Source organism: Dermochelys coriacea, chromosome 10, assembly GCF_009764565.3.
Source record: "Dermochelys coriacea isolate rDerCor1 chromosome 10, rDerCor1.pri.v4, whole genome shotgun sequence".
Classification (NCBI taxonomy): Eukaryota; Metazoa; Chordata; order Testudines; family Dermochelyidae; genus Dermochelys; species Dermochelys coriacea.
The window spans coordinates 47,350,247-47,366,762 of record NC_050077.1 but is presented as its reverse complement, the minus strand read 5'-3'; the positions used below and the strand labels follow the sequence as shown (position 1 = coordinate 47,366,762).

Sequence of the window (16,516 nt, the reverse complement as noted above, 5' to 3'; positions counted from 1 at the left end):
GCGTCTGTTTCGCCACTCGTCCTTTGTTTTGTCTATATAGGTTGCACCATCACTGGGAAAGGGACTGTTTCTCACTGTGCATCTGTACAGCAACTGGCACAACAGAAGCCCAACTACTACTGTAGTATAAATATAATAAACCATTTAAAAAACTAACCCTCCCTTTTAATTCTGCACCATAAGCCAAGATTATTAAAATGGAATATTCAGGGAGGATTTGATTTAAATCAGTAGTCAGGAAGACTCGATTTAATCATGGATTTCTACATAAAAGTGCATTCTTGTTGGTTGTTTTAACCTTTATACATATTCTTCACAACTCAGAGATAGATATAGGTTTCATTTTTAGAAGGTACACACTATACATTTTTAGTGATTTATTTTGAAAACTTTTCAGATTAGTTTTACAGGTATAACAGAAAAGGAATGATTGTTTGGTTATTTCATTTAACAAGGCAATTGAAGCAGATATTGATAAAGTCACTGGGAGGTGAACTATCTCCAATTCAACAGCTTAATCATTAATATTTGGAGGATTTTCTTGCCACGCTGTATTAGGAGGAGAACATCACCAGTCAAACATTTAAATTGATTTAATTAAAACAACAATGTTATGTATTTTGGATTTTTTTCTTCAACAGCAAACATAGAATATTTTAACAAAACAAGCATATGAATTTTTGAATTTAGTTCAACATTTTAAGTTTTTTAAAATCAGGTTTGTTTTTCTTTAATTGTTTTTAACTAAAATAGGTAAAAAGATTTTTTTTTAAAAAAAAAAAAATTAAATCGACTATGTCAACCAGGTCAACATGAGAAACTTAAAACATTGGCTTCTGCAGCTGAGTCTGTCGTCTTCACCTTTGTTTTCCTGTTTGTTCATAATCTGGAAAAGAAGAACAAGCTTTCCTACTTTTTCAGGTCCCAAACGATTTCTCAATTTGGAATGAATTAGTCCAAAGGAAGAAAATATTCTTTCTACACCGGCAGAAGAAGCTACTGCTGTTAAAAGTGAGATTATCACTTCAACAGTCTCTGAATCCAAGTGCTTAAGTGACTTCCACCAGGTCATTGGTGTGACTTTCTTTAAAACATCAGCAGCATACAAATTTTGTGAATGGTTCTTATTCCCAAACTGGGTCTCTTATGGCCTGCTGCCATTATAGGTTTTCCCTTCTAGTTAGAAAATGGTATGGTAGATCTCAAATCAACGAAGGCTACACTGAGAAAGACCTCAAGACTTCTGGAATATGCTGCTCAAACAGTTTCACTTTTGTTTCTACGGCCTGTCCCTCCCTTCTCACATTCATCTCCAGACTTCTTCTCCGTGTCCAGATCTATTCCGCCCCCAACAATCTTCTAGCCATTGAATTTTTTGAAACTTGCACTTTTAGAGAGAGGTAAGGGATTGACTCTGTGTACACAAATTTTCAGAGAGACAATAGGGTTGAGATCTTATTTCTCACCTCTGTATTAGTTTGTTTTATTTATTTAAAACATTTTTTGCTGTTAACAAGCATGTTATCTCTGGAGACACAAATCCACAGTTTGAGAACTGCAAAACTAAGCATCTCTGATGGTATCTTCTAGGCTGAGCACTGAGTCCCATTGGGTAGACAGAACGATTAACCTAAATAATCTATACAGAAGCCCCCTGGAACCCCATAACATTGGGTCTCTAATCCATGAACTATTGGAACTAATTGACAAAACTTTTCTTAAACATTACACGAATATATGGTTTCATACTATAGAATTAGAATTTATAATCCCTATTCCATGATGAGGTATCTCTAAGCTATAATGTATCTATCTTTAGATAGTTTTTTTTCCTCAAAAAGCATTTTATCAAAAAAATCCAATTTAAATAAAAAAAAAATCCATTTTTTTTAAATCATTGATTTTTATCCACCCTGAGAATATTTCAGCTTTAACTTTTCATCTTTGGTGTTATTGATTTACTGCTTGCGGTGGCTTGGAGACAGAGTAGGGCCGTGCCTATTTCATTGCCGGGTTCTCACGCATTGGCTCAACACTGTCCACTCAAATCTGGCCCAAAGCTTTGATCTTTGTCCTCTGTAGAGTTTGCACTGCAAACAGTGCCGAGCTGAGAACCTGACTATAAACAAGGGTGAAACTGATGGCACTGATTGGTTTTCCCAAGGTTGCCCACTGTCCCTTTCCATTCCTCAGTTTCGCCACCTGTAAAATAATGATACTGACCTCCTTTGCAAAGTACTTTGAAAGCAGCTGATTGAAAGTGCTGTATCAGAGCAAGGCATTATTATGTGTTGTCCAACCGTTGGGAAATGCAAACAAACTGCACAGAGTGCAACATTCACCAAGTTCTAAAAGTGTTTGCTGTTTTAATAGTCTCAAGAGCCTTCAATAACACATTATTTCTATTATTTTTATTAATATTTGGAGAGGCATGAAGACGTCCTGCCAGGGTAGATTTTACTACTCTCCTCTCCCCCACTTTAAACCAAACCGTTCTAAAGCCTAAACTCAGCACACAGTGCTCTGTAATGTCTTGGGTCCTGATTCTCTTCCCACTTACACCGGTATAAAACAGAAATAGCACCACTGAAGTCAGTGAATAGCACGAGTGTAACAAAGGAGGACAAGGCCCATGGTGTAAGACCAGCACACCGCTGACACCAGGACGCTCCATAGACCAGTCACACTAGCTGCATCAGGAATTTATTGTGTACATCCCAGGCCACCCTCTGCCCTCCCATGCACCTTATCAAGGTTCTTATACCACATCCATGACTGAGATCTGCACATCTCCACCTTCAATTTTATCACAAACACTAGCAGCAGCTTTGTTTAATTTTCCAGACTTTTCAGAGTTCTCACTGCACAGTCACTATTTATAATTATCCGACATTCATGCAGACAACACAAGCCTCCTTTGGAGTGGTAAAGGTGGCTTTAAGCCACCTTTCTGCCATCTTGATTCTGGGCTGCTGTGGGGGTCCAGATAGGCCCCAGCCTCCCCAAAGTTGCCTATGGATTGCATTTCAGCTCAGAGTCCCCAGAGCACTTAGTGCAGTGGGACATCCCCTATGCTGTGGCAGCAGAGAGCTGCTTACATCAGGTCTACGCTGCTCCAATGCTAAGGGAATTCTGCCCTGGCATGCCCTTATATGCACTGCAGCAGCATGCCAAGGTTGGGGCATGGCCCCAAATCAGCCCTGCCATACACACATCTGGACAACTTGGAGATCACATTGGGGGGTTGGGAGAAGCAGAGGGAAGAGTTGACTGAATTTAGATCACAGCATGAGACAGTCATTTGCAACACAGGTATTTCTAGATCCTTGGCTATTCCTAGGTGCCCAGGTAGCAGCTGTGGCCAAGAGCACATTTCCCACTTGCACCAAGGTGCAACCTCTTCTCTCCAATGCAGGGACCTTGCCACCATGACCTACGTCTACGCCACCTCAAGATTCGATTGCTGCTATGTACGCTACATGGGGCTGCATGCTGAGGCCACCCTAACTCTGTGGCAAGTGCATGGTGCCACTGCAGCCCTCTCAAGAGACACTGCATGTCAGGACCCGTTACCGCAGCGCTCCGGGAGCCGCACTGCCTGCCACTGGAAGTCCATGTGGAACTCAAGGCAGTGGCACTAAGCTATAAACCTCCGAACAATTTGGCACCTGTGAGATCTCCTCTCTCCACATGCCATGCTGCAGAGTGCAACAGACTGAGCCGGAGCGCCCAGCTGGCAGGACATTCCAAGAGTGGATCCTCAATCCACCCCATCCTTCAAGCCTAGTGCTGCCCTTTCTCCAGCATTCGCAGCCTCTTCCCCACCTCCCCAACTCTGAGCTACTTGCCCCAGCACCTCCCGAGCAAGTGGGCTGCCCCAGTGAAACACCATCAGCGGCTCCTTAACGCATCGCCCTGTTGACGGGTGAAGGGATAGAGCCAGGGCTGTAAGGCCAGGAGCGTTTGGTCTCCGTTCAGTGCTGAGTCTCTGCAGCATGGGGCCCAGCCAGCAGCCTCTCAACGAGCGTCAATTATTTATGAATTTTAAAGGGAGAAAGGGAGAGGAAGAGTGTGTGCGCGCGCCGGGGTGGGAGTGTGGGGGGGGGGGACTTACAAGACCAGAGCAGAAGCAGAGAAGCATCTTTCGTTACATAACAGAAGAGGAGCAAAGAATCAGTGAAACGGTGGCTGGGGCTTTGCTTACAGACACCCCTGCCCACCCGCCCAGCCCCTTCTCCCTTATCCTCTCCTCTCATCTCATGCGGTTCTTCCAGCCAGATGGGGGAGGGCACCCAAAAAGTGAAGAGGAGCACAGTCCCTGCTGCAAGGGGAAATCCTGCAACAGCAGCCAAGGCTGCAGCAGAGAAGACAGCAATCGCATTCTCCTCAGTACATCAGCTTGTGCGCTTGGCAGTCGGAGGCTATCAATTCCAAGCCCCACCGCAAGGGCAGTGAGAGCGGGGGGGGGGGGGAGGGAGAACGGCGTATTCAGATTTCAAACCCAATTAGCAACTTCGCTGCACACAAAAGGGAATTTGCTCCAACCACAAACGGCACAGCCTTTGCCGAATCCACGGGCCCCTTTTTTTAGAGACCTCCACTCAAGCTGATTCCCTAATTCCACCGGAGGACAAAGTGCCAGCTTCTTCCATGTCAGGATGGATGGGGAAAGGTGGCATTGCTTCTCGCAGAACTCTGTCAAATCACTGAAATTACAGCTAGACGAATCCTGGGGAATTAACTACAATCTACCGCCTTTGGCTGAAACAGGGTTATACCCTACAATCTTTTGTCCAGCAATCTGTGCTACCTTAAAAGAGAGTCTACTTCTAAGTGTCCCATATAACAGGAGCTTCCTCCCAGCTCCACTGGGAGACTATTCCACAGCCTCCGGATACATGGCTTGGAACAGTCAGTAGAGATCTGTTAGCCACAAAACCCACAGGCCAGTGAAGAACATGAAGGGCAGCACTGCCAAGAAGTCTTAGGGTGATAAATCCAGTCCTCCAGCACCAACAGTCAATCTCAACTGCTAGGAAGAGGGAAAGTGCTGGGATTCTTACCCAGGTGCTGTCCATGGAACCTGTTCAGCAGTAGATAAAACAGGAGAGGGCGCCAAGGAGAAGGGAGTGACACTTACCCAAGCCAGGAGGAGAGAACAGCTGATGCTTTGAACAGAGGTGGCAGAGCTATGCTCTCCCCCATTTACTAAACCCATTACACAGGAACCCATCTATTGTATCGGCCTCCGGCTAATGGGAGTCGGATACATTTGATGTTCCCCCTGCCCAGGACTCCTGGAATGAAGGAGCTCTCTCTCCCCCTTAGGCTACAGACTCCTGGCACTTTGAATGGAATCTGCTGCTCTATCCCTTGGCTGCTGCGAGGGGAGTGCTTCGCTCCTCTACTCATCTTCCAGTACCCATTTCTGAGTCCTCCCCCATCACAAATCGCTCCCGTGCCTGCCTCTGCTGCTGAGCACAGGCTTTCCCCATGAATCAGCAACGTGAAATTGACCCGACTGTCACTTTCACCACCTCTCACAAGCCCCTGAATAGCAAGGAGTAAAACTGACCAGAGTCTTGTCCATTTCAGACTGCCACTGGGCAAAGCTAGGAGCAGCAGCAGATGCACGAGAGCTGTCTTCCTGAGTCTACAGACAGACACCACCATATTGTCTCACATTTGGAAGATTCTTCCTAAGAGAAAGACACTTTTTTCTTTGAATGAACATTTAAATTGCTGTAGGAAATGACGGCTAGCCCCCTCCCCCCCCCCACCTAGATAATGCATCCTACTTATCATGGACCATTGGGTTTGTCCACCCTGGAATCAACAGACTTCAGCATCAGAAACTCTTCATAACAGTCAACCTAAATTTCCCCTTTCTTAAAGGGAGACTTAACTCTTAATAAAAATAAAAACCCACCAAGGAATCACATGCTCTCTGAAAGATTTTATCTACCTGTTACAGAAACCGCCTGCAATTACCATAACTGAAAGATCAGAGTGAAAAATATGTTTTCCCTTGAACTCGTCAATGGATTGGCTGTGTGCACTTAACAGCACTTTGAGTATGTAGCCAGTTTCAATGCCTCTCTCCTATTTAATCAGTTTGGGAGGGCCTTTCACAAACCAACTAGGGTGAGAAGAAACATTTAAAAAAATGTTATTGTAAAACCACAAAAATCTGCTCTCAGGGACAGGTGGAGGACCTGAAACTATCTGAAACTTGGTTTTAGGTCCTCATTGTACTGTTTGGATGTTTACACCAGCGTAACATGACCTGTGTGGATGCCCCTACACCTTAATCTAGGAGCACACTGGAATAAATTGCACCTGCATAACCACATTTTTCACTCTGTCTCTACATTAGGGCTTAGCACCAGTTTAACTGCACAAACCCAGGGCATAATTCCCTAAGCTACCCTCCATGTACCACTCCAATTCCTCCACCTCAGATATTTGTAGGTGGTCGTCATGTCCCCAGCTCTTTAGGACTGGTTTACACACAGTTTGCGTGCTAGTTTAACAACATGGATTAACCCCTAGTGTGCGCACTCTTAAGTCAGTTTAAAAGCTAAAGTGTCATTGGTTGAGCATAAATTCATTATTTAGTTAAGTGAAAGCACAAACAGTAGGACATAGACCAACCTTGAGGTTTAGAACTTAAAAAAAAAAACAAAAACACAACAACACAAAGCTACAAAGCCAGGACACAGAACTGAAACTGCACCTTTAACTCACCCTGGGGATTGCAGCTCATACATGATCTCTAGCTCTGCCAAATACTATCCTGATCCACAATACAATAGAGGCAGATCGCAGCAGGAGTGGCTCTGTTTTATACAGTTAGCTAACCCATCAAGTTCCAAACAGATTTTTTGTTTAATTTTCCTTTATTTCCAGCTTAATGCTTAACAGTAACCAGGACTCCTGTGTGGTACGCCAGCAAGTCAACCTCCCAAAGAGGGAGCACTGTACGCCTGACAGTTGACACAGGTTAGAAAAGCATCCACTGTCTCCACTGTTTAAACTACATTTTTCCAGAGAAGCTTCCTACCATCAGCGGAACTGCACAAGCGTCAGTAACTGTAGAAGCGCTAGTATAGACAAGGCATCCGCTGGGGTTTTAGCCACCTACACCTGCTCTGACTAGTTCCAGGCAAAATGCTACTGTAATTAGACTATAGTGGCCAGTTGCAGCCGGGTCTCTGCTAGTGCTCCCAGCACTGCTATAGGTTGGTGGAGCTGAACCAGTGGGAAACTTTTGGGGGAAAGGCCAGAATAGACAGCCTCAGACCATACACAACGCATTCTTGTGCAATGATTGTACAGGGAAGCACGCCCCATGAAATGAATAGGATTCATACGCAGACTCAAATTCAGCCCTGGGGTAAGCGGGTGCAGCTCTGTCCAAGTCAGACACTGAATTAGCAGCCACGGCAACTGAAGGCTTCTGTTCATCTGCAGGCAGCAGTGCAAGCTTCCTCTGTACAACCCCACCAACATGCCTTACCGCTGCTTCTTTAGGGGTGCGATCCAGCTCAGTGGCCCATTTAATCTTTCACTGTTTAGGGTACATCAACTCTGCAATATAAGCCCCTGCTCACATTCAGGCTCAAGCTCAAACCCCCCTTCTGTCTACAGACATTTCTGTCTGATTCAGGCCTGGGTCTCAGGACATTGAAGGGGTGGAGGGTTTGAGCTTGAGTCCTGGGGCAGCTTGGGTTCATACTCCATCATTCTGCAGTGTGGACGCAGCTCAAGCCCAGCCCCCGCACCCCAGACTCGGGTCCTGAGAACCCGCCAACACTATCCCACAATCCCATGGGACAGTGTCCTTTGTCCTTTCTATCCCAAGACTGGCCAATCAACATCCAGGAAAGAGAAGCAACACCCTCCCCCCGCATTCAAGTACAGCTGCTCGGTGTTTAACTCAACAAAGGGGGCAGCAGCGAGCGATTTTGCAGCAGAGACATCTGCCCCTCGGAACTGGACTCACACCATCTAGTCCTTTCTCTCTCTTTCAGCTGCTCAACAATTTTACAGATCAAGCTTCTTTTTTAAATTCAGGGAAAAGAACAGCCAATGACACAACCGATCTTAATTATATTCCATTAGCTCCTCAGCATCCTATCCCGTTACACACTCGAGAGCTATGAACACTTGCAGAAAGGTTCTATAGCACTCAAAGGCTTTGAACAGGTGGGCCACAGTTGTACTATACAACCCCAGGAGGCCTGTGGTTGTGATCCTGCAATCGGAGCTGCATGGACACACACATGCATCTGAGTGGGGTCCTGCTGACTTCTGTAGAGTCCCTGATTCCTACCTGAGTGGGGTCTGCACAGATGGAAGGATCCACTCACGTGGATCCAACTGCAGGACTGGGACCATCGTAAGATGCCGAAGAGACAACAAAAAGATTATTGAATCAAAACAAGTAACCCTGCACTGGGGTCAAAAATCCATATACCAAAGCTCCATCCCAATATAATTTGAATGAGTCAAGAGATAAGCCTTTGACAAACAGAGTTAATGATGGAAAAATGTGACAAGAGGAACATGCTGAATCTAAACACTGATTCCACTGAGTCTGGTATCCTGCCTGCAGCATACAACATGCTTCTGGGGAGCCCCTGTTGAGGTACACAGCTACAAGTGAAACTGTGTATATGTGTGGAGCAAGGAAAAATTCCTTCCTGACCCCTGAAGTAACCAGTTTATGCCATGGAGCTTGAGATTTGATTCCTGTTCTATTACCAGGCAGAACTCCCAATGATAAATGGCCAGACAACTATCCAGACTGGTCTGAATCCCATCCATGCAATTTGGCTTTTTGATCTCCCACTGACAGCCTCGAATTCCATTGGCCAATTACACCGTGCGAGGAAACAGTTCCTTTTATGTATTCTCAATTCACTTGGCCATCGCTCTCAGCGCCCCTTGAACCCATTTTGTAATGTGATATTAAAGTTTTCACCGGCCCCTTCATAATCTTAAATACCTCAATCAAGTCTGCCTTCCACTCACCACCAATGCAAGTTAAATAACACTAGATATTTGAAGAAATCTCATCATACCTTGAGTTCCATGAAACCTATGCTCAGAGCACCAACAAAGGCAGCACTACTGCGCTCGCCCATCAGGGTGACATACAATAATGGCTGTTAGGGGATTGCTCTACGATGGGAGAGGGTAATAACACAGATCTGCTGCTTGTCCTACAGACAGACGGCTCAGTTTGCAACAATATGACTCGCTTATTGTTCTAGGGGGCAGAGAGGGGGGCGAGAAAAAACCCAAACTCTCCACATTCAATACCTTTGTTGGTTTCCACAATGTGGCTCTGAAAGGCTAAGACTGGCGAGCGCTGTAGCACGGCTGTCTACAAGGAAACGCACATTAGGTGACAGCAGCAGCCTACCATTCATACTGAGTCAACATGGTATTTCAACAGAGCCAGGAGTTCTAGGGCCCTTGATCCTTGAGCTTAGAGAAATCTCAGTGAATGGAATCAAACGAGCCTAGGGGCCCCGGATCCCCATCCACAACCCTGAGCACATGAATCTTGGGTTAGAATGAGCTCTGCATATGCAACCCCATTCTCTGGGCTCCCAGGCTCACCATAGGAAGGAAGAAACGGTCAGCGTGGGGAGGAGGGAGTCCCCATTGTCTCAACTGCTGTCATCTCGGGCACTGTCAGAATGGCTGAGAGAACCGAGCTGCGATTGTCGCCCTGAGCAGCTACAGACAGGGATGGGCAGCCATGGAAGGGTCAAGGTTTTATCCAGCGAATCTCCCCCTTCCCACCTGTGCAGTTAGAAGCCTTCTAGGGCTGCAGAGGAAACTTGCAGTTTGACCCTCCATTTGTTTGGAAGGGAGGAGTAAACTGGTAATCCAACCATTCAAATCCACTTCAGCCACAAGCTGCCAGCCACAACAGATTTCCAAACCCAATGTACTGGGGTAAGAAACGGATACATCTTATTCATGCGGAAATCACCTATGCAAACACACCTCGGTCTGATTATGGGAAGAAAGGAGATTTTATTTTGGGAAGGAGGGGAAGAGATCACAGGCCTAGTCCAAATGGGAGAGTGACTGAAGCGCTCCAAAGATCCACATTCCATCTGAAAAGTCATTTCTCTCCCTGCCTCCCCATTCCGCAACTGGTGACAAACCGGGTCTAGGTTCCACAGCTGGTACTGCCCCAGGCAGATCACTCCAGGGGGCATGGCCAGGAAATTGTCCATCTGTGCCTGCACAGGGGTTACAGGCCTCCTGCAAAGTCCCTGATGGCTCACTATATGGCTGGGCTGGAGTCAAAGGACAGGACTATAATCACATTTGAGCATGGGGTGCACCCTGAGTGACAGAGTTCCAAGAATTATTCAGACCCACCAGAGGAATGGAAGTTGGGGGAAACTATGATCCTGGGGTACATCCACCTAGGTGCAGCCTGGGGGGCTGTGGAACAGCGAGGAGGAGGGTGCAGCCTCGGTCCCTGTAGTAACCACTCCCATCCCGCCCCAAAGTGTGAGAGTAGTGGGGGTCTCGGGTACTCACCTCTCTGCAGGCTCCAAGCTGCCTCCGGCTCCGCTTCCCCGTCCGGGAGCCGGCTTCTCAGCGTGGGGCTCAGCCAGTTGCCGGATATTCCATGCGGCGGGGGGCCTCCCCGGGCGCTGCTGGGCCGGGGCCGGGGCCGGAGGTGAGGGGAAGCGGGAGAGGTACAAAGGGGTGGGGTCGGGGTGGGTGTTCGGACAGCAGTGGGGCCGGGGGAAAGAGGGATCGGGGAGAGGGGGTGGGGAAGAGGAAACAATGTAGCAGCGGCCGACAGGAGGATTCCAATTTCGAACGCTGCCGGCTTCCTTGGAACGCGTCGAGCGTTCGATCCCGGAACGCCGCAGCTCTGGGGATTCGGAGTGCGCCGGGAGCAGCGCAGGGGGCACGGGAAGGAGGCGGTTCAGCCCGCTACCGGCCTGGAGGGAGCGGGGAAGCCCTGCGCGATCCCGGGGGAGGGAGGCGGTGCGGTCGGTGCGGGGCTCGCTCTCTCCCCCACCCCGCTCCCTCTCGGACTCCGTTGGACGCGAGGTCGCAGGGCCTGGTGAAAGGAAACGGAGCCCGGTCCCGGATCCGTCCGCCTCGAGCACCGCGCCTGCGCCGCCGGGGCTCGCCCCGCTCCTCGGCGAGGCGTGGGCAGGGAGGGTGCGCCACCTGCTGGGCATCACGGAGCATTGATTCGGGGTGGTGTGGGGGAGGAAGGGGACTTACATATGGGACCGGGACCGGGACCGGGAGGGAGGGAGATAACTGAGTTAGCAAATAGGGGAGGGCAACAGGTTTGAGACTCCTAACTGGTGGTGGATGGAATGGCCATGTTTTGTCCTGCAGGCTGCGAAAAACTTGCTCAGTGGCCTGATGCTTGTGCGGGGCATGGTGACAAGATGCCAAATCACGTTTGCACCGGGCTTACACGACCCCAGATTGACCCTGGATGCGTTTAATATTTCCCCAAGTACATCCAAATACATCTAAGAGCGTCCGAACGTGCCCGTCGCTGTGCTATCTAGGCACCTTATACACACCTTTCGGACCACATTGGGTCCATCTGAAAGGACTGTATTCTTCGTGGGTGATGCCTTGAAGTGTGGTGTTCTCCTTTTGTCTCCACGTGGGAGATTAGCTATTCTACAGCCGTTGTCAGTGACAGGCGGCTTGCCCAGAGGGCGTGTCCCAATGGTGGCTCACACTGATCTTTGGTGGTTGGGAATGCCACAGTCCGACTCCACGGCTTTCATTCTGGACTCCAGCTGCAGCACCTCTCCTGACCACAGCTGTCAGAGGGGAGCAGCAAGAGACAGGCTCCCCATAACTTTTTTAGGGCTTTGAAGAATAATATAGGACTAATCCCCTGAGATGGGATATTAGATGGATGGGATCTGAGTTACTCAGGAAAGAATTTTCTGTAGTATCTGGCTGGTGAGTCTTGCCCATATGCTCAGGGTTTAGCTGATTGCCATACTTGGGGTCGGGAAAGAATTTTCCTCCAGGGCAGATTGGAGAGACCCTGGAGGTTTTTCGCCTTCCTCTGTAGCATGGGGCATGGGTGACTTGAGGGAGGCTTCTCTGCTCCTTGAAGTCTTTAAACCATGATTTGAGGACTTCAATAGCTCAGTCATAGGTGAGGTTTTTCGTAGGAGTGCGTGGGTGAGATTCTGTGGCCTGCGCTGTGCAGGAGATCAGACTAGATGATCAGAATGGTCCCTTCTGACCTTAGTATCTATGAATCTATGAATCTATAATACCACATCCTAGAGGCCAATACCGGGAACTGGCGTGGGAGCCAATATAGAGTTCGGAGCGCTGGTGTGATGTGCTTTCCTCAGTCTAGTGCGGTCCTGCAAAGCCGACCACTGTTGTTGGATTTACTGATGCTTCTGCCCAGCCTGGATGGTGACAAAGATATGGATCAGAGTGGCTAGGTCTGAGACTGGGGGGAAGAAGTGCAGCCTTTTAGCTAACCGAAGGTGGAAACAGGCATTTCTGGCTACACCTGCTATTTGAGCGTCAAGGATTCTTTATTATTATTATTTTATTTTATTATTTTATTATTATTATTCATTATTATTGTAGCCACTGGAATGGGAGCCGCATTGTGCTAAGCTCTCTCCAAAAATAGCAAAACAGAGTCCCAGCTCCAAAGAGCTTAATAAACAGACCGGGGAGGGAAGGGGAGGGTACTAGCAATCTATGAGTACCTTAGCTACCAGGTGTTTATACCACAGTGGGGTCCTGTTCTTGACTGGGGACTCTAGGTGCTACTGCAAATACAAATAAATAATAATAGGATATTATTGTGCACTACCTTGGCAATCAGGTCAGTCAGAGAGTAAATACCTACCTCCACATCAGATGTCATAGCTGCTTCTATTTCCTCAAAGAACTTCTCCCTTCCTACCAGTATCATTTCTGTTTTCCCTGCACTGAGCCTGAGCCAGCTCCACGTCTCACCCACAACTTCCCTCACTCAGGCACTGTCATGTCTGAGAAACATCACTGTCCGCAGCTGATGCACATGCTACAGGGATGGATGTCATCAGTGTATGGTTGGCAGAGGAGCCTATTGGCATTTCCATAGCACCTTTCATCTTCAAAGCACTGTACTAGCATGGACTCATGCGTGATTCCTGGGGTTGCCACATCATGTCGTGATATAGTGTCTCAATGCATTGTACCAGTCCATAATGTATTTCAGGGCACTTTAAAAGGTTTCTAAGCCCAACTTCAAGGTCATGGGACTGCCACCTCAAAATCAGGAGAATCCCCTCAACATCAGGACAGTCCAACAGACAACCTTGGCTCTCAACCCCAGAGACCCTCCATAAGAAGCCACAAAATCCAAAAAGCACAAACATATTTAATCCAATTCCCAGAGAGTCATTTGATTCTGAAAAGAGCAAAGTCTGAAGCCATCCCATCTTGTGCTGCATGCTCTCATAAGCAACATAGGATCAGGCCAGGTCAGCATTTGGGATGTGAAACTCCCAATAAAAAGTCAAGATGCTGCATGAAGTGATGCTGGCAATTCAATCATGGGGAACTCATCCCTTTGATTCAGTACTGAACAAAAGCCCCAGCCTGGTGCTAACGGGCATTGTGCTATGAGAGGCTTCATGTTTTGATGAGATATAAAACTGAGCTTCATACCCCATGTAATCAGTAAGGTCCCACAGAGCCCTTTGTAAAATTAAACCTGTTATTCTTTTGTCCTGGCCAAGCTGCACCTCAGATAAGTACATTGTGACACCCTAAATCATCTACAGATTCAATGCAGGAAAGTAAAGGGATCTGTCGCTTCTTGTCCTAAATTGCAACATACTGTTGCTGTGTGCTATGGAACATGAAATAACATGTGCATTGTTTGCAGATTGGTTTTTAAATTGCTTTGGACACACGCTGGGTTAAAGGCATTGTATATGTATAAAATGATTATTATGTACAGAATTGTTTTACTGATGTGATCAGAAATAAACATGGTGTGGCTGCAACCTGGGAGTTTAGATGAAATGGTTAAAGAAAATAACCTAGATTTGTCATAAGGTCAGGTTAAAAATGATGAACCAAGCACTGGAATAAATTGCCTAGGGAGATTGTGACCAGATTTTAAGAGCAGGTTAGACAAATACCTGTTGGGGATGGTCTAGATCAGGGGTTCTCAACCTTTTTCTTTCTGAGTCCCCATCCCACAACATGCTATAAAAACTCCACGGCCCACCTGTGCCACAACAACTGTTCTGCATAGTCAGTAGATTAAAAGCCAGGGCTGGCATTAGTGGGTAGCAAGCAGGGCAACTGTCCAAACACAATGCCACAGGGGTCCCCGGTCCCCATGAAGCTAAAATGCTCAGGCTTTGGCTTCAGCCCCACATGGCAGGGGTTGGCCTTGGGCTTTCTGCCCTGAACCCCAGCAACTCTAACACCAGCCCTGCTCTCTGGTTTATTTTGGTGTACCCTGAAACCTCCTCACGGACCCTCTAGGGGCCTCGGATCCCTGCTTGAGAACCAATGGTCTACTCTAGATAATACTTAGTCCTGCCATGAGTGCAGGGGACTGGACTCGATGACCTCTCGAGGTCCCTTCCAGTCCTACAATTCTATGATTTACACTGAGGACCCTTTACACTCTGCTTTTGTTTTGTGTTTGTACAGCGCAAGCACTGTGGAGTCCTGGATCAAGACTAGGGCTCTTACGTGCTACCACAATTCAAATAAATAATAGTAATAATAATACTGGCAGAATAAAGAATCTAAAGTGGAAGTAAATTACAGTTCAATGAGAATCTGGCCCAATTAGCCCAGTCCTGGGCTCAGATATGAACACACTGTCTTCCAAGGGAGCGACACAGGTTTGTCTCGGGTATATCAGAAGACAGGATTGGGGCCGCAGCGCCTCAAAGCAGTACAAGAACTCACTGTTTGGGCTCTTACTATAGACCACTTGCTGGAAGGTCCATGAACAGCTGTCTAGTCACATGATGCTGGCTTCACCTCTTTGTTTCCAGCTGTTGTGTTGCATTACAAGAGGCACATGTACATTAATTACCTTCTTAATGTTACATGTTCATCGCTGTAGTGGCCACCAGGTATTATGTAACCATGAGTAGGAAAGGAAATGGTCTGTGCAACTGGGAAGGGGGTGGGGGTCGGGGGGTTCATCCGATTGGGGATGAGCAGGTGTGTGATCTGTGTGCTAGTGAATGGGAAGGGAGGTGTTCGGTTCGGGGCGACTTTATGAAACAATTTGAGGGCTTCTTCTTTCTGCCTGACGCAGAAATTACTGGGTGAGGTTCCTTGGCCTGTGTTATGCAGTTCAGGCTAGATGATTGTAATGGTCCCTTCTGGCCTCAGAGTCTCTGAGCTATACAACTGTCTGGAAACAAATTGTTTCTGGACTTCCCCGCATCAACTCAGACCCACTCAACAGAACTAGCATTTCAACTAACCCACGGTGCCATCATTGGGGCTTCTTGCTCCTTGGTCAAGCAGGGGAGGAGGGAGAGGTGCTGCAAAGTCAACACCAAGGGCTGGGGAAGGGAACACCTCCTGCCACTCAATAGCGACCTCCCCTGGCCAATGAAGAAGTTCCATTAATGGGCTCTGAGGAAGTTCTATCTAATCCATCACATATAGGAGGATGGAGACGATGATGACTTATTTTGTGGGGCTGTTTGACAATGAGAGGTTCTGATGGCTCCAGACAGGAGGTGGAGACCCTCATCCTATAGCAGTTAGTTTCTAGCTATTTTTATTACATTATTTATTATTTTATTATTATATCACTAGTGTGTATTACAGTAGCTCCCGAAGACCCCAATTAGGATCAAATCACTGTGCTAGGTGCCCTACCAACATACCAACATACAATCATACAATCCCTACCGCAAAGAGTGGTCAGTATAAATAGAGACAAGGTACAACAGGGTGGTGTAGAATGCAAGTCCTGATTCATCCTGCTGAGCAGTTGCTCACTCAAGCAGGCCCATTGAAGTCAGAGGATTACTCACATGAGTAAGTGCTCGCCAGTGTGAGTACAGACTCCACAAGCTGGAACTAAGCGTTTAACTAGAAACTTCATTGGTTTGATTCTTTTAAATAAGCGAACAAGGGATATTGATGAGTCACTAACAATCCAATCCAAGGCCTGCGCCCGCTCCCATTAAAGACAATGGGAGTCAGATCAGGCCCTGGTTGACTAGGCAAACACATTCCAGACTTCCTGGATGTGGCGTAATTAGGACACATTGAGGCACCAGTCAGTTGACTCTGTTTCCCAAGATGTATTATCAGGGAGTGGCAAAGGGCAGTAGAAATATCAGCAACCTGCTGTTCATCCTGCAACCAGCAACAGCACACAGCAGCCAAAAGAAGAGGTAAAACCAGTACATGAGTCTATATGTATGCTTACACATGCATGCGCATACATGGGTGGAATTGTGATTCTGTGATTGGG

General features: G+C 47.3%; 1 protein-coding gene across 1 annotated transcript in view; it reads right to left on the bottom strand.

Annotated features, from left to right (window-relative positions):
* The window catches only part of CSK (C-terminal Src kinase), a 68,810-nt gene extending 57,564 nt beyond the window's left edge, over positions 1 to 11,246 (bottom strand). Inside the window, exon 1 of the mRNA XM_038418097.2 lies at positions 10,573 to 11,246. The gene's annotated coding sequence lies outside the window, so the exon portion shown is untranslated. The remainder of the gene's footprint in view (positions 1 to 10,572) is intronic.
* Between the last annotated feature and the right edge of the window lie 5,270 nt (positions 11,247 to 16,516).